The 16279-nt window shown below is 43.2% G+C and overlaps 1 protein-coding gene and 1 pseudogene across 5 annotated transcripts in view; both read right to left on the minus strand.

The window, feature by feature from the left end:
- Nucleotides 1-16279, minus strand: part of CLASP2 (cytoplasmic linker associated protein 2) — a 378890-nt gene that overhangs the window by 293679 nt on the left and 68932 nt on the right. The window lies entirely within an intron of this gene.
- On the minus strand, nt 5799-9363 carry LOC116522986 (annotated as a pseudogene).

Raw genomic sequence — 16279 nt, forward strand, 5'->3', positions numbered from 1 at the left:
ACCGTGGAACTTAAATTATAATTAACTGTAATTTCTGAACTGGACAATATGAAAAGTTGGGAATTTGAAGAAATACGTGCAATTATAAAAAATATACATGAGTCATTAAAATTAAACTTAAATAGAATTCTGAAGTTAGAAATTAAGGAAAGGCAGGAAATCAGGGAAGAAGAAGGGGAGGGTAGTGAAACTGTAGAAACAATGGAAAATGAAAAGCAGACAAGATTTCACTGGGTTTGACATGGGGAAAATTGAAGAGGGGGATATGTCCCCCCCAAAAAGGGAAGGGCTTAGAGAAGAAAGGAAAGGAAACAGCCAGATAGGAATAGAGAAGAAAGACAAGAAAGGAGTAATAAGAGAAAAGAGGAAGAGAACATGGGGAGACATATGTCAAAAGACACAGCAGTGGGAGATGGAAAAGTTTGAGAAAGAAGAATATATATCCAGTAGAAAGAAAAAGCAGTTTACAGCTTGGGATAAAAGGCTCACCAGGAAGAAATTGGATATTTAGAAATTATTATGTAGAGAATATAGAGTACTGATTTACTCTTTTACATGATAATTAAATTGGGTTGCTAAATGATTGAATATGATAATGACAAGAATCAAATATAGGTTGAAATATATGCAATATGGATACACATAGAGCTTTTAAGAAGATGAATAAAAGAGAGGTGCGTGTGGCTTGTTTTTTATATAGCAGATCAACGGAATTGTAATAAGAATTGAACAGTAAGGATTGCAATTTAAAGATAATTAAATGTAAGCTAGGTAAAGATATAGAAAAATGTAGGGGGAACTTGAAATATAATGGAAAACTATTGAGATTATATTATAGAGACAGAACTAAAAGTTTGGGGCGTGTAATGATGTATAACTATGAGAACAGCTGGAAATTGTAACCAAACCAAAAATAAGTTGGGGGGGGGGTTAAAAATATAAATTGCTGTTCAGTCCCCCCTTCTTCGCTCGTTAACAGACGACAGGCAGACAAACTTGAAAGGAAAGAACTTTATCAGTCCTCGGCTCAGACTGGCTGCGAGCCCAAAAATAAACATAAAGTCTCTGACAAGAAGATAACTGAATGCAAAACAAAACTCTTACAAAGCAATTCACTTCTCCAAATGTCTCCTTGAATCAGGGTTACAGAAAGCAAATCACTTCTCCAAGTGTCTCTCACAAACAAACCACGACCGATGAATGATGAACGTTGACTCCTGCAACCAGGGCGTGGCACCATCCGTTCTTTTATCACCAGAAGATGCCACTAACGAGCCCCAGCTGCATTGTTAATCTTGCATCCCGACTCAACTCACAGCAAACTTCTGCTGAGTCACAACAAATTGCTATATATGTATACTTTTCTGGTTTGTTTTTAAAGGAGGATAGATGTTAAAATTAAAGGCGTTTATTGAAATGAAATTACTAATACCATCAACATAAATTGGAACCTGCTCAGAGGCTGAAATACCCCATGTAAATGAGATGAAGAGTATGGAAGAGAGGAGAAAGGCAAGAGAAAGAAGAGAGGGTTAGAAGAGAGGGCGGGGGGAAGAGGAGGAGAGAAAGGATGGAAAGAAGAAAGAGGAGAAGGAGAGAGGAAGGGGAAGTAGAGAAGAAAAGGATGACAGAGGGAAGAAAAGAGGTAGGGAGGAGGAGAGAGGGAGAAGAAAGTGGATAGGGTACAAATATTGTGTATGGAGAGCAGAAGAGCCAAGAGTTCTTGGGGGTTGATGGTAAGACAAATTGATATAATATTTAATAATACAAAATAGTGTTGGTTATGTAATGGTATACATGTGGTTATTTGTATGAAAATGAAAAAAATAAAACACTTTATTATAAAAAACAGTGCATCTATGTGGGGATGTTTTAAAACAGGTTCAGCTGCAAAAAGTCATTTCAATTTCTCAAAGGCTGCTTGGCATTCCATAGTCCACTTCAAAGGCTGATTAGGTCTTGGCTTTGCTTCTCCCTTTGATTTTAGGAGATTCAGTGCAGTACAATACTAGTGAATGAGTGGATAAATTAGCAGTAAAAATTGGTAAATCCTAAAAAACTTTGTAGCTGCTTGTGGGTGTGTGTAGGACAATTCTGTAACAGCTGGGACTTCCTCCATATCCATTTCAATACCCTCATGAGAAATGCGGTACCCAAAATAGTCAATTTTCTCCTGGTGGAATTCGCACTTAGGCAATTTGGCATAAAGATCAGCGGTTCAGAGTTTTTTCAGGACTGAGCGCACAAGTTTTCTTCTAAAGTTTCTGTGTAGATGAGGATGTCATCAAGACAAACTAACACCCCCTTATACAGTTGTTTGTGCAACACCTTATAAATCTTATAAAAACGGCTGGCACCCTCACAGTCCGAATGGGAGTACTGTAAACTGGAAGCAACCCAGAGGGCAGTTGAAGTCAGTATTCCACTCATCTCCTGCTTTTATCTAGACTCTGTGGTAAGCCTCCCTTAGATCCAACTTAGTGAAAAATTTCCCCTTGACCAAGTGAGCTAATATGTCCTTCATGAGGGGCAAATGGCATTCAAATTTTTGTAATTAATGCCTAAGCGAAGAGAGCCATCTTTTTTCTCTCAAAATAAAATTGGTGCGGCCACCCGTGGCCTTGCTGGTTGCATGAACCCCCTCTTTAGGTTTTTATCAATGAAGTTACGTAATTCCTCCAATTTTTCTGGGGTCATTGAGTAAATCTGTGGCTGGGGGAGTTTCACCCCCAGGAGGATTTCTATGCTGCAATCTGTGGGGTGGTGGGGTGGTGGGGTGGAAGCTTATCAGAAGCCCTTTCACTGAATGTCTCTCTGAGGTCCCAGTATTCCTTTGGGATTTGTTCCTCCCCCTCCATTCTTTCGTGTATGAACACTGCTGCCATCTCTGTTGTGGCTTTGGCTATGTGGGAAGTCTTCTCCTCCCCTTTGCCGGCTGGGCGGAATGGATCCGTAGCAGGTCCTTCCTCCAGTTCACCTGCGGGTTCCATTTCCGTAGCCAAGGTAATCCCAGTATAAGGGGCCATTCCATCCTTGGGGTGACGATGAAACTTAAAGATTCTTGGTGGTCCCCATCTACATCTCTACCAGTTCAGTTACAAAATGCCCTGCCCCCTGTAACTGACCCATCCAACTGGAAAAAGGCGATGGGTACTTTCATTGTTCTCAGTCTTAGACCCATTTTCTCCACTACCTCTGGGCTAATAACGCATCTGGTGCAGTCAGAGTCTAAAAGGGCCAGCATCTTTCCCTGGCATCGGTTGAGGGTACCCTTAGTTCTACTGGAATGATTATGGGGCCCGCATGAGGACTTATCAAGGGTTCAGAGTCGGAGTCGATTTCGCTTTCCCCTGAAGTGCTTGGGGTTTCCCTATCCTCCTGGCTTGGAGAGGGAAAATAAGCGATTTCCACACCTTTCAGGGCTCTTTTGCTGTTTTAGGGCATTTCACTGGCTGCTTGTCGGGGGTTTTTTCCTCCAGCTGAAGATAGTTTTGGGCCAGGCTTAGAGTAGCAATTGGCAGCTTGATGCCCCTCCTTCTCACATTGGAAGCACACCGTCGATCTAGGCTTGGTTTCTGGCCTCCCTTTCCTTGCTCTAAGGGCCTCTCTTGGGGCAGGAAGTGAGTTTTTGCTCCACGGTAGCAAACCACCTACTGTCCCAGTGGTATTGATTTCTGGCTAGGTCAATTTCCACATCAGCAGACAGCAGATACCAGCACTGCAGGTCTCGGGGAGCTTCCCTGTTCATATAGCTCTGGTACACGTCGTCTACAGAGGCCATCTCTGTAGCTATGCATCAATGCCTCCTGGGACCACCCCCACATGTGCACAGCTAGCTCACGAAACTCCTGAGTGTGTTCTGTTATAGATCTCTGACCCTGGGTTAACATTTTCATCTGGTTCTTGCCTTCCAATTTGCAAGAGGATCTTCAAAGCATTCTCTCAGGGCTGTCATAAACCCACTGTAATCCCTCAGCTGTGGGGAATCATTGTTATGAAGGGCCACCATCTAGTCAGCTGCAGTACCTTCCAACGACATAGTAACGCTTCTCAGTTTGGCAGCTTCTGATGGGAAATCTTCCCCATGCTCCTGCATGTAATTCCAAACTTGAGCCAAAAAAATCCCAGTGCTTTGCGATCTCCTCTGTACTTCACTCCTAGAGGAGGAATCTTTGGAATTTGACCCCGTGGGGCTAACCCCCCCCCTTTGATGGTGCCTGAACTGCTGTGGCAGCTGGAGCTCCTGAGGCCTGCCTAGTTCCTGGAACAGCTCCCAGGGCCAATTCAGTGTTTGCCAGGGCCTCTGCTTCCCCTTCTGCCTGCTTTGCTCTTCCAATCTCCCTCTTGGTGTGACTTTCACACATTCTTTGATTTCTCTTGAAGAAGTTGTAAAGCATGGGACATCATAAGATCCTCTTTTTTGGCTTCCTGCCAGGCAGCCTCTGATCGCCGGCACCAGATGGTTGTAACTCCTGCCAGGGTCTCTTCAGGATCATTCATCAATCCCGCTCCCAGGGATCATCTGGGTTGGACCGATTTTTCCTCAAGATTCAGTTCAGCCATCTACTTTGTTTCCAGGGGAGGAGAGAATCCAGCAGCCCCCAGGTCCTTCTGGTTGCTGCAGGGGTTAGACATGGTGGGTATAACCCCCCCCCAGAAGTTTTAACTCCAGTATGGTTGCAAAGAGATCTTGCTTAATGTCAGGCATGCCTTACTCAATATCCAAGAAAGAAAACCCCCAACTCCATTTAATTAGAGAAAAGGTACTTTTACTGGACATGAAATGGAAACAGCAAAATTGAAGCAAGATCTGAAGCAAAAAAGCGTGAACTTGTACGTATCAAACATTTACCCAAATCCCTCCCCCAGTTACCCCAACCCAATGTCCAATCTCCAGCTCCCAAAAGTGTTGTGTGGGGCGCATCTTCGAGTGGCCCCATTCAGTTGGTATGCAGAGACAGTTGGCCTTGACCAAACCCAAATACAAGCCATCAGCATGTGCAGAAAATGGTGAGAACAAACCTCCCTTCTCAAGATATCTCCACCTGCACATTCCCCCCCCAACCTTCCCATTACTATGGCAGCCAATAGCAAGCATGCAAGGTAGAGGCTGACAAAGAGGGCTGTGACAATACCTACAGACCCTTCACATCCTGGACATAAATTGCACCAACTATCACTAAGTGTTGTATCTTATGATTCTTGATGAATGTATTTTTTTTCTTTTTCTGAGATGCACCAAAGACAAATTCCTTGTGTGTCCAATCACACTTGGCCAATAAAGAATTCTATTCTATCAATTCTATTCTATTAATACCATAGAAATAATTTGATGAAATACAATTATATTCCTACTATTGTATTAACTTTGGCATGGTTTTCAGGTAATTTTTTCTTTTTCTTTTCGTAAAGGATCGGATCTTTTTATTATCGGTATGTACACGTACATTCCAATCTTTATCTCTGGATAAGATATTCACAGAAGAATCAACCTTTAAGGTTAGTGTGACAAGGCCATAAATAAATGTGGGAAAGAGGAAAGAAAGATACGGATTGAATTTTAGGACATCTCGAATCCAACTCTTAACACTTTTCAAAGGACTAAGCAAAGATTTATAATTTTGAAGCCTAGCTACAAATATGTCAGTACAAACCAGCAGAGTTAATAATTTAATGTTCAGCAATAGCACTAAAATACATTTTTGGATAAAGAACTGCTGCAGCCCTTTTTGGGCAACTTTACATTGGTCTCAGTTCAGTAATTTATAAACCAGCTAGTGCATCCTTCAATCCTTCCTTTATGTGGCTACATCTGCAGCCCATTGTTCGTAAGACATATAAAAGAGAATATAAGGAGCTGAAGACTTCACTGAGGATGCCGAGATGTCGGACACTTTGTGATCATCACATTTATATCATCGCTGCTTGGTAGCACTCTTGCAGTAAGCTGTGTAGTGACCACCATCCAGCCCTCCATAATGGTTAGATACTGAAAACAGGATGTATCTCTTCAAAGTACTCTTGGGGCCAATGACGTATTGTGAGAGGTCAAGGTTCTCCAAAGGGAAGTCAACAGATGTTTGAAGCTTCTGTTTCCACTGCCCATTATATGAAAACCTTTTCAAATGTACTAAAAGGACAGGTGGCAACTCCCATATTTCTATTTTTTTCATGGAATCTCTTCGAGTTTTGCAATGGCTATAATAAAACTGATTGTTAACAGTCAGTTTTTCTTCTTTGGAAAATAATCTAAGGCATTCCTGTAGGCTGCACTTGTTAGAGGAGCGAGGGGCAAAGACAAATACATGAAAGCCTCAAACATCAGTGATTTTTTGTGACACATCAGACACTGCACTGTGGATTTGAACTGGCCTTGGAAAAGGGCCACGATAATTGATTCATTCAGCTGTTTGTGCTTGTGCCAGGCAAGGTCAGATGCCTTGAAGTCATCCAGATGATCATTATTCTCCTCTTTGTAGCATTTTCAGTTGTCCGCTTTATTTAAGTCTTTGTGGAGGCTGTCCATTAAGAACAAGAGTAACTCTTGAGAATTTTGCTGGCTATACCCAGCAAACTGCTTGTTGATCTTCCCAATGGTGACTGAAGTCTTTGGGGTTGATGTATCTGTACTGCCCAGTCCAGAAAGCTTTCACTATGATGCAAAACTCTTCAGCTACTTCTCCTTTGTACCCCAAAAAGTTAGACTGGTTGATATCTTTGTGATAGCAGTTCCTGTTGAAATAATCCACCAAGTGGGAGGTATTGCACAAACACTGGAGCACTGAATTCAAATAGCAAGTGTTCCCCAAATTACGAAGGCCAGTCAGAGCCAGTCCCATCCTGCAAAACACAGGATTTGGATGGCGCATCTGTGTGGCTGAAAGCCTGGAAATTTCTGTTTTTGGATAGCACACAGGCTTATTCTCACAATTCACATTCGAAGTGGGGATTATCTTCCTCTCTTCCTCTTGCAGAGCCTGAGTGATGTCTGGGCACGAGTATGACCTCTTCAGTTTGGAGTGTTCCCTGTCCCACAGATCGGTAGACAGAGGCTTTGGCTTATGGGTTGGGGGAGTCGCACACGTAGTAACTGTGGGACTCATTTCCGGCGGGTCATGTGGACTGAATTGGTGGGCGAAGGATAGTATTGAAAAGTCCCGGTGACTGTATCCAGAAACTTGGCCCAGCCATGAGGCTATCCTGGGATGATCCTGCCCATCTCCTTACTCCGGGGTCTGGTTAACAGCTCTCGTTGAGACTTGTTCAAGGCAGAGTCTCCCCTCAAAGGCCCTTGGGATTCCTCAGCAAATCTGTGCCTCTGTGTTTCAGGGGTCCGGACAGTTTTCTCCTTTTCGCTGGTGGTATTTTTGATTCTTTCCTCATTTCAGGGCTTTCGCTCCCTGTGACATTTTTCTTTTTCACCTTGGCTGAATCTCTGGGGACTCTTTCCAGATAGACCCCTTTGGTGGGCTGATCTTTCTCTTTCTTCTCTTGGTCTTCTTTATACCTCTGGAGATTTTATCAGCCTTCCCAGTCTCCCTGGTCCTCTCTGGCTCTCTTTTCTGCCCTTTGGACCTCTCTGCTCTTCTGGTTCTTCTTTTTCATCTTTGTTTTTTTCTACCACCGTAGCCTTCCTGACGTGCCCGGGGCTCCTCTCTTCATCTGGGCTTCGTCTCCAGCGATGGCTTTGTAGAACAATCCGGAACCAGTTTCCTGTTGTAATTGAGCGGCTTGACAATTGCTGGGCTTTTGGCCTTTGCCTTTTGGTCATCTGGCATTTTGGTCGAGGGTTTTTTGTTATGATCAACCTGAGGAATAACCTTCATGGCCGAGATGGGCTGGCTGAGAATGCTAGTCGGAGCAGCAGCAATTGTTCCGCTAGGAATTAGCAATCAGAGTACATCTGTTTTCTTCTCCTGCTCACTTGCAGTGTCTGATTTTTCACGTGCTTCTACCACAGAGGGTTTGACATAGACAACAGGTGGGGGAACTGGAGCTGGCTCTTCCAATGATGGCTAAGTAAAGTCCAAAGAGACAGAAATGTTCTCATCTTGGCTACGGTGGGGCAGTCACTTTGGCGTTGGTTGTATACTGAGGCTAGTAAAGCAGCCAGTTCTCATAACCTCCATCTAGGACCAAAGACTCATTCCATAGCACAGCTTTACTTTTCCACTTGAAAAGGGCATCTTTGAAGCTACACAAAGTTGTGCCTAATTGTAGGTCCTTCGCTGAACTGAATCAGTCCAGCAAGACAACATAATCCACATGGACCCTTTCTTTCCACAGCTCCTTCGAAGGGTCTGGCAGTTTAGCTTCAATCCTGTTAGTGATGGCTCCAGGATTGATAGCTTCTTCTGGAACACAAACAGAATTTATAATGCAGGATTCCTGGTAATCTTTTAAGCACCGGGCATCCATGATCATAACCTTGATGCTTCTATCCATCATTATTGTAAACAGCTTCTTGGTGGTGATTGTTCCCTTTTCAGAAGAATCCTTCCTGTCTGCCACATTTTTCTTGTCTCCGTTGACCAGCTAATTTGTCCCGTTGGGATCCATTGATATTTCTGAAGAGGTTTTAGCATCGTCTTTTAATTCTTCTTTTTTCTGCTGCTATTCCTCTTGTCTTTCTCCTCCTTTTTTTCGCACTTCTGCTTCTTCATATCTGAGCTTAAGACTCTCTGAAAGTTGTTTGGCTTCTTCAATAGCCTTTTTGATATTGGTTAGTCCAAGTAGTGAATGAAAGTAGTCTTGCTGCTGTCTGAAGTCAGGCCTCTTTTTAATAAGATTATACACAGTTACATATTTCATGTAAAGTACATAGGCCTTCTGTTCATCTCTATCCAACCGTCATTCTTCCGCTACCTTAAAGATCTTGACATAATTCTTCGTGCTTGTTTTCTCCAATTTTACTTCAGTCTTTTTATTTAGATCTTTCAACGAACTGCAGAGATAGAGTTCTTTAGGTGCAGAAGCCAAGGTAGGCATGTTAATATATTACAGGGTCTCCTCAAAAGGACGTTCAGTTGCTGTTTTCGCTCCGCAGCCGTCATCGCCACCTCCTCCTCCTTCTCCTTCCCAGCTGGGCCTGGCCCATGTCCCAGCGCTGGGCAGCCAACGTGCTAGGCAGCCATAGCCAGGCAGGCTTTCTGGTAGTTTTTGAGATAGCAAGTTCATAGTAAGTAAATCAAATATAAAAACTACGCATTTATAAAGCATTAAATGATTATTTATTTATGAAATGTATATGCCGCCCATCTTCAAGTTTAGAATGTAGTGAAAGTACTGTCCAGGGAATCAATAGAAATTATTTTTAAGTGAGCCTGCTCAGGACAAGTATCACAGAATGTACAGGATAGAGCAGATCTTATATTAAGATTCTGCAAAAAATCAGGATATAAAGTTAATAAAGAACTAAACTTTAAACTTCTTGGGAGCTGTAGAAACTCAGTAAGCAAGCATTAACAAAACCCTGGGACCAGGTGTTTCAGCCTTGCTTCCTTCCTTAAAAAATAATTGGCCATTGCATTGCTCTAAGTTTTAACAGAGAACATATATGTCACCTCTTGAACATGACTGGAGCCTCAGCAGACCCAATACTTCACACTTCCTCATAAGACTTGCTTTCTTCACCCTATAATAAAGGAGTAAGCTAGCCATATCCTATTCATTATTTCAGCCTGTTGGACCCTCTTTCAAGGCAAATGACAATTGCCAGCATAGACAATAAATATCTTCATAATCTCAAGAAAAAGCAAATGGTTTTGACGCATATAAATCAGATTTTCTCTCACCCCCTTTTTTATTAGAAAGGAAAAAAAAATTTTTAAAGAACCAAGCAGAAGCTGCTTGATGAAAGTTTAAAACTTACCTTTCCTTAAGTTAAAGCTAAACCAAAGCAAATCAGCACACATGCAATATCAATACCAAGGATCATCCATTCTCTGCAGGAACACAAACAAGTGAGCCAAAAACTATGCTAAGTTTAATTTTTCTTCTGTGTCCACTACGTCACGGGTGTCAAACCTATGGTGTCGCATTGCTATCACATGACGTTTCATGACGCTTTTCCCTTCGCAAAGCTGGGGTGGGCGTGACTTGGGCATGATACACCTGGCACGCGGGCCACCAGTTTGACACCCCTGTGCTAGGTAATGGTTTGCTTCAGGGAATGATTGTCTTAATCCAGTACCTGTATGTTTTTTAAACTAATTGGAACTTATTTAAATCAAAACTGTCTCCAAATGAGCGAAAGATTAGAACCATCCTCTTTTGATTGGAAGTTCTTCTACATCTAAAATTTAGTAGCTCTATATTTTTTGTTTCCTGCACCACTTAGTATTTTGCATGTAAACTCTAAGAAAGTTAACCTTGAGATTGGTCTAGTGGTCTAAAAGATAATTTGTATGAAATAAGCCAAGAAATAATTCTCCACCATCGCAGAGTACAAACCTCCATAGCAACATATCAGAAACTATTATGAAATCTGATGAAAGAATTTCCTAAAGCCACTAGGGAATCTGGGCTCTCTCATTGTCTCAAGCATAAGAATTATTACAGCTGGAATATCAAGTTTCATGGATGATGTTCTCAGACTTTATTGGGTAGAGAAATCTAGAGAATAAAGTGGGAGAGCTGAAAAGATTACTTAGTCCTGCCAAAGTAGAAAATGGAAAGTCTCAGAACAGCTCTGCTCTAACCTTGTCCTTAAAGTGAACAGTGAAAATTTTGCATGAGTTTTCAAGATTCTGTTAATACATAGTACACTAATAAAATAGCATTCCTGGAGTTCCTGTGGTGTCAGGTTTCTTGACCTTGTCTAGCTTGAAGGGCTGGCATTATGACAACAGCATTTCCAGTTACATAACACCACTGTTACATCACAGATTTCATAAAGCCACTAGGCAAATATTTGGGAGTCATCAAGAATATCATCACTGATATTAAATAACAAGACTTCCCATCAGTCCCTAACACACCAATAACTACTATCCACCAAAAATAAAAATGATGATGTTAACATGGGAACCAGATCCTGCAACAAACTCAAATATTTACTCTGTTTTATTTACACCATCATCACAGATACCAATAACTTCATACACAAGTTTAAAAGCAGTTTCACATTCTCTTCCTATACCACTATCTGCCACTCTGGATTCTACAAATGACAAACAGGACATTAATCAAAAGAACTAATGACCACAAATTTGACACCAAGGCCAACACACTATCAAAACAATTCAATTCTCAGTATTGAATTACAGCTCTGAAATCAGCCATTTTGGAAAAAAAGAAATTTTATCAAACCAACTGAAAAGGGATTGCTGAACTCACTTCAAGAGGTTTTAGGCTACCTCAAAAAATGTCAACACACTGAATAGGGTTTTAACATATTAAAATTGTTAATTGGTAAGGTACCTGAAATCTGTCTCATATATGTTTCATTTGCATTTGAAGACCTTGTCTTCTTTCTTTTATCTAATTTCAATTTAAATCCTGTATTAGTTCAGCTACTGCATCAGAGGTGGGTTGCTCTCGGTTTGGACGAACTGGTAATGGAATTCAGGCCTAGGTTGCAGAACCAGCAGGGACCCAGGCCTGCCACGCCCCCGAACTGGTTCCCTCGCCATTGCTGGGCCGCCACTACTTTGGGTTTTAGTGTTTGCACATGCACAGTTCACTGTAAATTATTCTGTGCATGCATGAAGAACAATTTACTTTGAATAGTGCACGTGCACAGGTTGCAAACTGGTAATAAAACTGGCAGCAACCCACCCCTGTACTGCATGATAAAGTGAGCTACAGATCGTGAAAGTTTATGTTTTTTAATATAATTTATTAATCTAAAATCTAATCCATTTTGCTTTTGAATTTTGGCTACCATAGATAAAATATTTATTTTATTTATTTATAAAATGTATTGGCCAGCCGTCTTACCACAGAATAACGCATACCTATCTCTCTTTCTCACTGCATGTTAAAAACATAAATCAATACCAACAAACGCTATGATCCAATTACAAATGGGAATGGTGGGCAGGGGAGTAGAATCTGTTGTTAATCTACTAACGGAAATCCACTATGATGCTCCCTCTTTAGACTCTTACAAAAGATTAGGAGGGTTGGGTATGACCTCACACTGTGAAGATGTTCCAGAGGGTGGGTGTCAGCCTCTGCTTCGCTTACTTGCTTTCGCTGCCATGGAAACAGGGGGCATGGTATTTGGGATGGGAATAAATGGTACAAGAGGAATAGTTCTCACCATCTTAGGCGCATACGGATGGCTGATGTTTGGACCTGGTCAAGGCCAACCATCCTGCATACCAACCTGATGATGCTTCTTGGAGATGCAACCCACATGACACCTAAGGGAGTTGCAGATTGGGCAATGGGATGGGGATTGTTGGAGGGAGGGGGCTGGGCAAATGTTTGATATGTATGATTTCGCGCTTTTCTGACTCAGACCTTACTTTACTTCACTGCTATCTATTCATAACCAGTAAAAGTACTTTTAATTCCACAAGCAATGGAGTTGAGAGGTTTCTTTCTTGGTTACTGAGGAAGGCATGCCTGACAGTGGGTGTCAGGTTTCTGAAAGATGCCATAATTAATTCATGAGCCTCGAACCAAGTTTCAAAAGAAATCCAGTCATTTATTAGGAACACCATTTCGGCAATACCCCATGGCAGTCAGATTTGACTTCATTTAAATTTTGGCTGAACTTTGCCAGTTTCTTCCCTCCCCTCAGTCTGTGTCATAAATCACATTCTTCAATGAGGTGCACGCCTCACAAGCCTGCTGTAGTAATCTGAGATTCGACTCTAGCCAAAGGTATGTATGGAATGCGCTCCCCCCCCTTTCCTCACCATGGCAACTTAATAACAGCCATGCAAATGTTTTATGAGTTTATGAGGCTCTTACAAAAGATCAGGTTGGGTATGACCTCACATTGTAGAGAGGAAAATGTTCCAGAGGGCAGGAACAATGGCAGGTAAGGTTTTTTTCTTGACCCTTCTAGTTGGGAAATATAAACAGGCCGATGGGCTTGCAAAATACCTCCTCTGCAAGCATGGGTGGGATGGGGCAATCCCAGTGGGATGGGATGGGATAGGATAGAATAGAATAACAGTGTTGGAAGGACCTTGGAGGTCTTCTAGTCCAACTACACTCCTGCCTAGGCAGGAAACCCTATACCATTTCAGACAAATGGTTATCCAACATCTTCTTAAAATCCTCCAGTGTTGGAGCATTCACAATTTCTGGAGGCAAATTGTTCCACTGATTAATTTTTCTAACTGTCAGGAAATTTCTCCTCAGTTCTAAGTTGCTTCTCTCCTTGATTAGTTTACACCTATTGCCTCTTGTTGTACCCTCAGGTGCTTTGGAGAATAGCTTGACTCTCTCTCTTCTTTGTGGCAATTCCTGAGATATTGGAACACTGCTATCATGTCTCTCCTAATCCTCTTTGTTGCTCTTCTCTACACGCTTTCTGGAGTCTCCACATCTTTTTTTATATCGTGGTGACCCAAACTGAATGCAGTATTCCAAGTGTGGCCTTACCAAGGCATTAAATAGCCTGAATGACTATAGACCCAATGCACTGATGTCAATAGTTATGAAGTGCTTTGAGAAACTGGTCCTATAATACCTTAGGTTCCACCAAATTTTGATCAACACCAGTTTGCTTTATAGAAGCAACAGGTCGACAGAGGACACCATCGCCAGTGCTCTACATATTGCACTGAGCCACCTTGAGAAATCTGGGAATTATGTCAGAATGCTTTTTATAGACTATAACTCGGCCTTTAACACCATCTTCCCAGGCATTCTTACTGAAAAGCTGACTGACCTGAATTTCCCTCCCCTCACTTGTGAATGGATCAGACTTCCTGACGGATCAACCACAAACAGTAAGGGTTGTGTCCTTTACATCTTCCACACTGAAGCTCAGCACAGGCTCCCCTCAGGGCTGTGTGCTCAGCCCCTACCTGTACTTGCTGTATAAATATGACTGCATATCCTCTGATCCATCCAACATCATAATAAAGTTTGCAGACGACACAACAGTGCTATGTCTCATAACTGGAGGGGATGAACAGAATACAGGGAAGAAGTCCAGAAAGTATCTGCATGGTGCTCAAAAAACAACTTACATCTAAATACTAGCAAGACAAAGGAGATGTTGCTAGATTTCCGGAAACACAGAGAGGAACCTGCCCCACTGGATATCGAGAGGGGCTGTGTGGAGAGGGTTTCCTCTTTTAAATTCTTGGGAGTGTTTATTAGTCAAGATATCACCTTGAAAAACAGCATGTCCCTGGTAATTGGAAAGGCCCAACAGAGACTTCATTTCCTTAGAGTCCTGCGAAAAAATCAGGTGGAATAACAGGTGATGACCTCTTTCTATTGGTCCACCATTGAAAGCGTCCTCATATATTGCATTATAGTATGGTATGCTGGTTTAACAGCTGCGGACAGGAAGGTACTACAGAGAGTGATCAATTCAGTACAAGAAACCATTGGTTGCCCTCTAACACCATTGGATGACATTGCCAGCTCTCGCTGCTTTAGCAGAGTAAGGAAGATACTCAGAGATAATTCACACCCTGGTCAGTGTCTCTTTGCTCTTCTACCATTGGGTAGAAGACATCAAAGTATACCAGCCGATCAAATAGATTTAAAAATAGTTTCTATGCTTGGGCTGTCAGACTTTTAAATACAACCACAATCACTCCATGCACACGTGGAAACGTATGAATAGTTTTTTTCTTTTTCTTTTTTCTTTTCCGCTATAATTTTGCACCAGTGAGGCTAAAGCTAATTTCCTTGTAAATAATGGCAATTGGTCTTACCTGAACTGCATGTTTCAAGGAAGGCGTGGGAGGAGTAATACATGGGTATTAACCCAGCCCTTTTGCCCTGGAGACTGAGGTAATCTTTGAGGCCACACCTCCGTGCCTCCAAGATTAACCGATGGATCATAGCAGAGCACCTGGAAGGAAAGAACAAAGACAGTGCAAGCACATATCCTTCCAGCCTGGCCCTGACTGACCACTGAACTGACTCAGGCCCCTGGCGCAGTGAGTCCTAAAGGGGGGGGGAAGTGACTCCTCCCATGCCTTCCTTGAAACATGCAGTTCAGGTAAGCAACTGCCAGTTTCCAAGGTGAGGCGTGGGAGGAGTAACACATGGGACATACCAAAGCAAGATGTCCTAGGGAGGGATCCATGGGCCTGAGCCCCTCAAGAGTCTAGGACTCTCTGTAGAACCCTCCTGCCAAAGGCTGCTTCTGCGGAGGTGTAAGCATCTAGTTGTAATGCCTAATGAAAGGTGAAGGAGAAGACCAGGCGGCAGCCCGGCAGATCTCCTCTATGGAGACCTGGGTGGCCCAGGCTGCTGAGGTGGCCGCACTTCTGGTGGAGTGTGCTGTGATGCCCTCTGGGACCTGAAGTCCCCGTGCCTCGTAGGCCTGTGAGATGGCCACCCTGATCCACCTGCTAATGGTGGTCGGGGAAACCTTGGCACCTCTGGTGGACGGTTGATATGATACCAAGAGGGCTTCTGAACGCCTAAAGGGTGCCTTGTGCTTCAGGTAGATGTGCAAGGCTCTTCTGACATCCAACCTGTGCCAGGATCTTTCTCTATCCCTGGAGGGCTGCAGACAGAAGTCCGGCTGAACTATCTCTAGAGCCCTGTGGAAGGGAGAATTGACATTGGGCATGAACGCGGGGTCCAGTCTGAGGATGACCCGGTTCTCTAGAAAGGTGCAGAAGTCCGTTCTGCTGGACAGAGCATTGATCTCGGATACTCTCCTGGCTGAGGTGATGGCAACCAGGAAAACGACCTTAAGGGTCAGGAATTGTAGGGAAACCTCCCTCAAGGGTTCGAATGGTGCCTCCGTCAATGCCTGGAGGACAATGGGTAGGTCGCAGGTAGGGAATCGATGGACCACTGGGGGTTTCAGATTCGCCTCTCCCTTAAGGAAGCGCCTGAGGACCGGATGTTGGGACAAGGGTGGTGCGTCCACCCCCCCCTCCAGGATCATAGAGAGAGCAGAGATCTGTCTCCTAAGGGTGCTGGGGGCCAGACCCTTCTCCAGGCCTTCCTGTAGGAAGTCCAGAACCTGGGATACAGAAGCCGAGGCTGGTATTATGTCCTTTGCCTTACACCAGTCAGAAAAGGCAACCCAGGAGGCGTTGTAGATGCGGGTGGTGGACTGCCTCCTGGACACCTCGGCGGTCCTAATGACCTTTGCAGAATATTGGGCCCCTCTCAG

Source organism: Thamnophis elegans, chromosome Z, assembly GCF_009769535.1.
Source record: "Thamnophis elegans isolate rThaEle1 chromosome Z, rThaEle1.pri, whole genome shotgun sequence".
In the NCBI taxonomy this organism is placed as follows: Eukaryota; Metazoa; Chordata; class Lepidosauria; order Squamata; family Colubridae; genus Thamnophis; species Thamnophis elegans.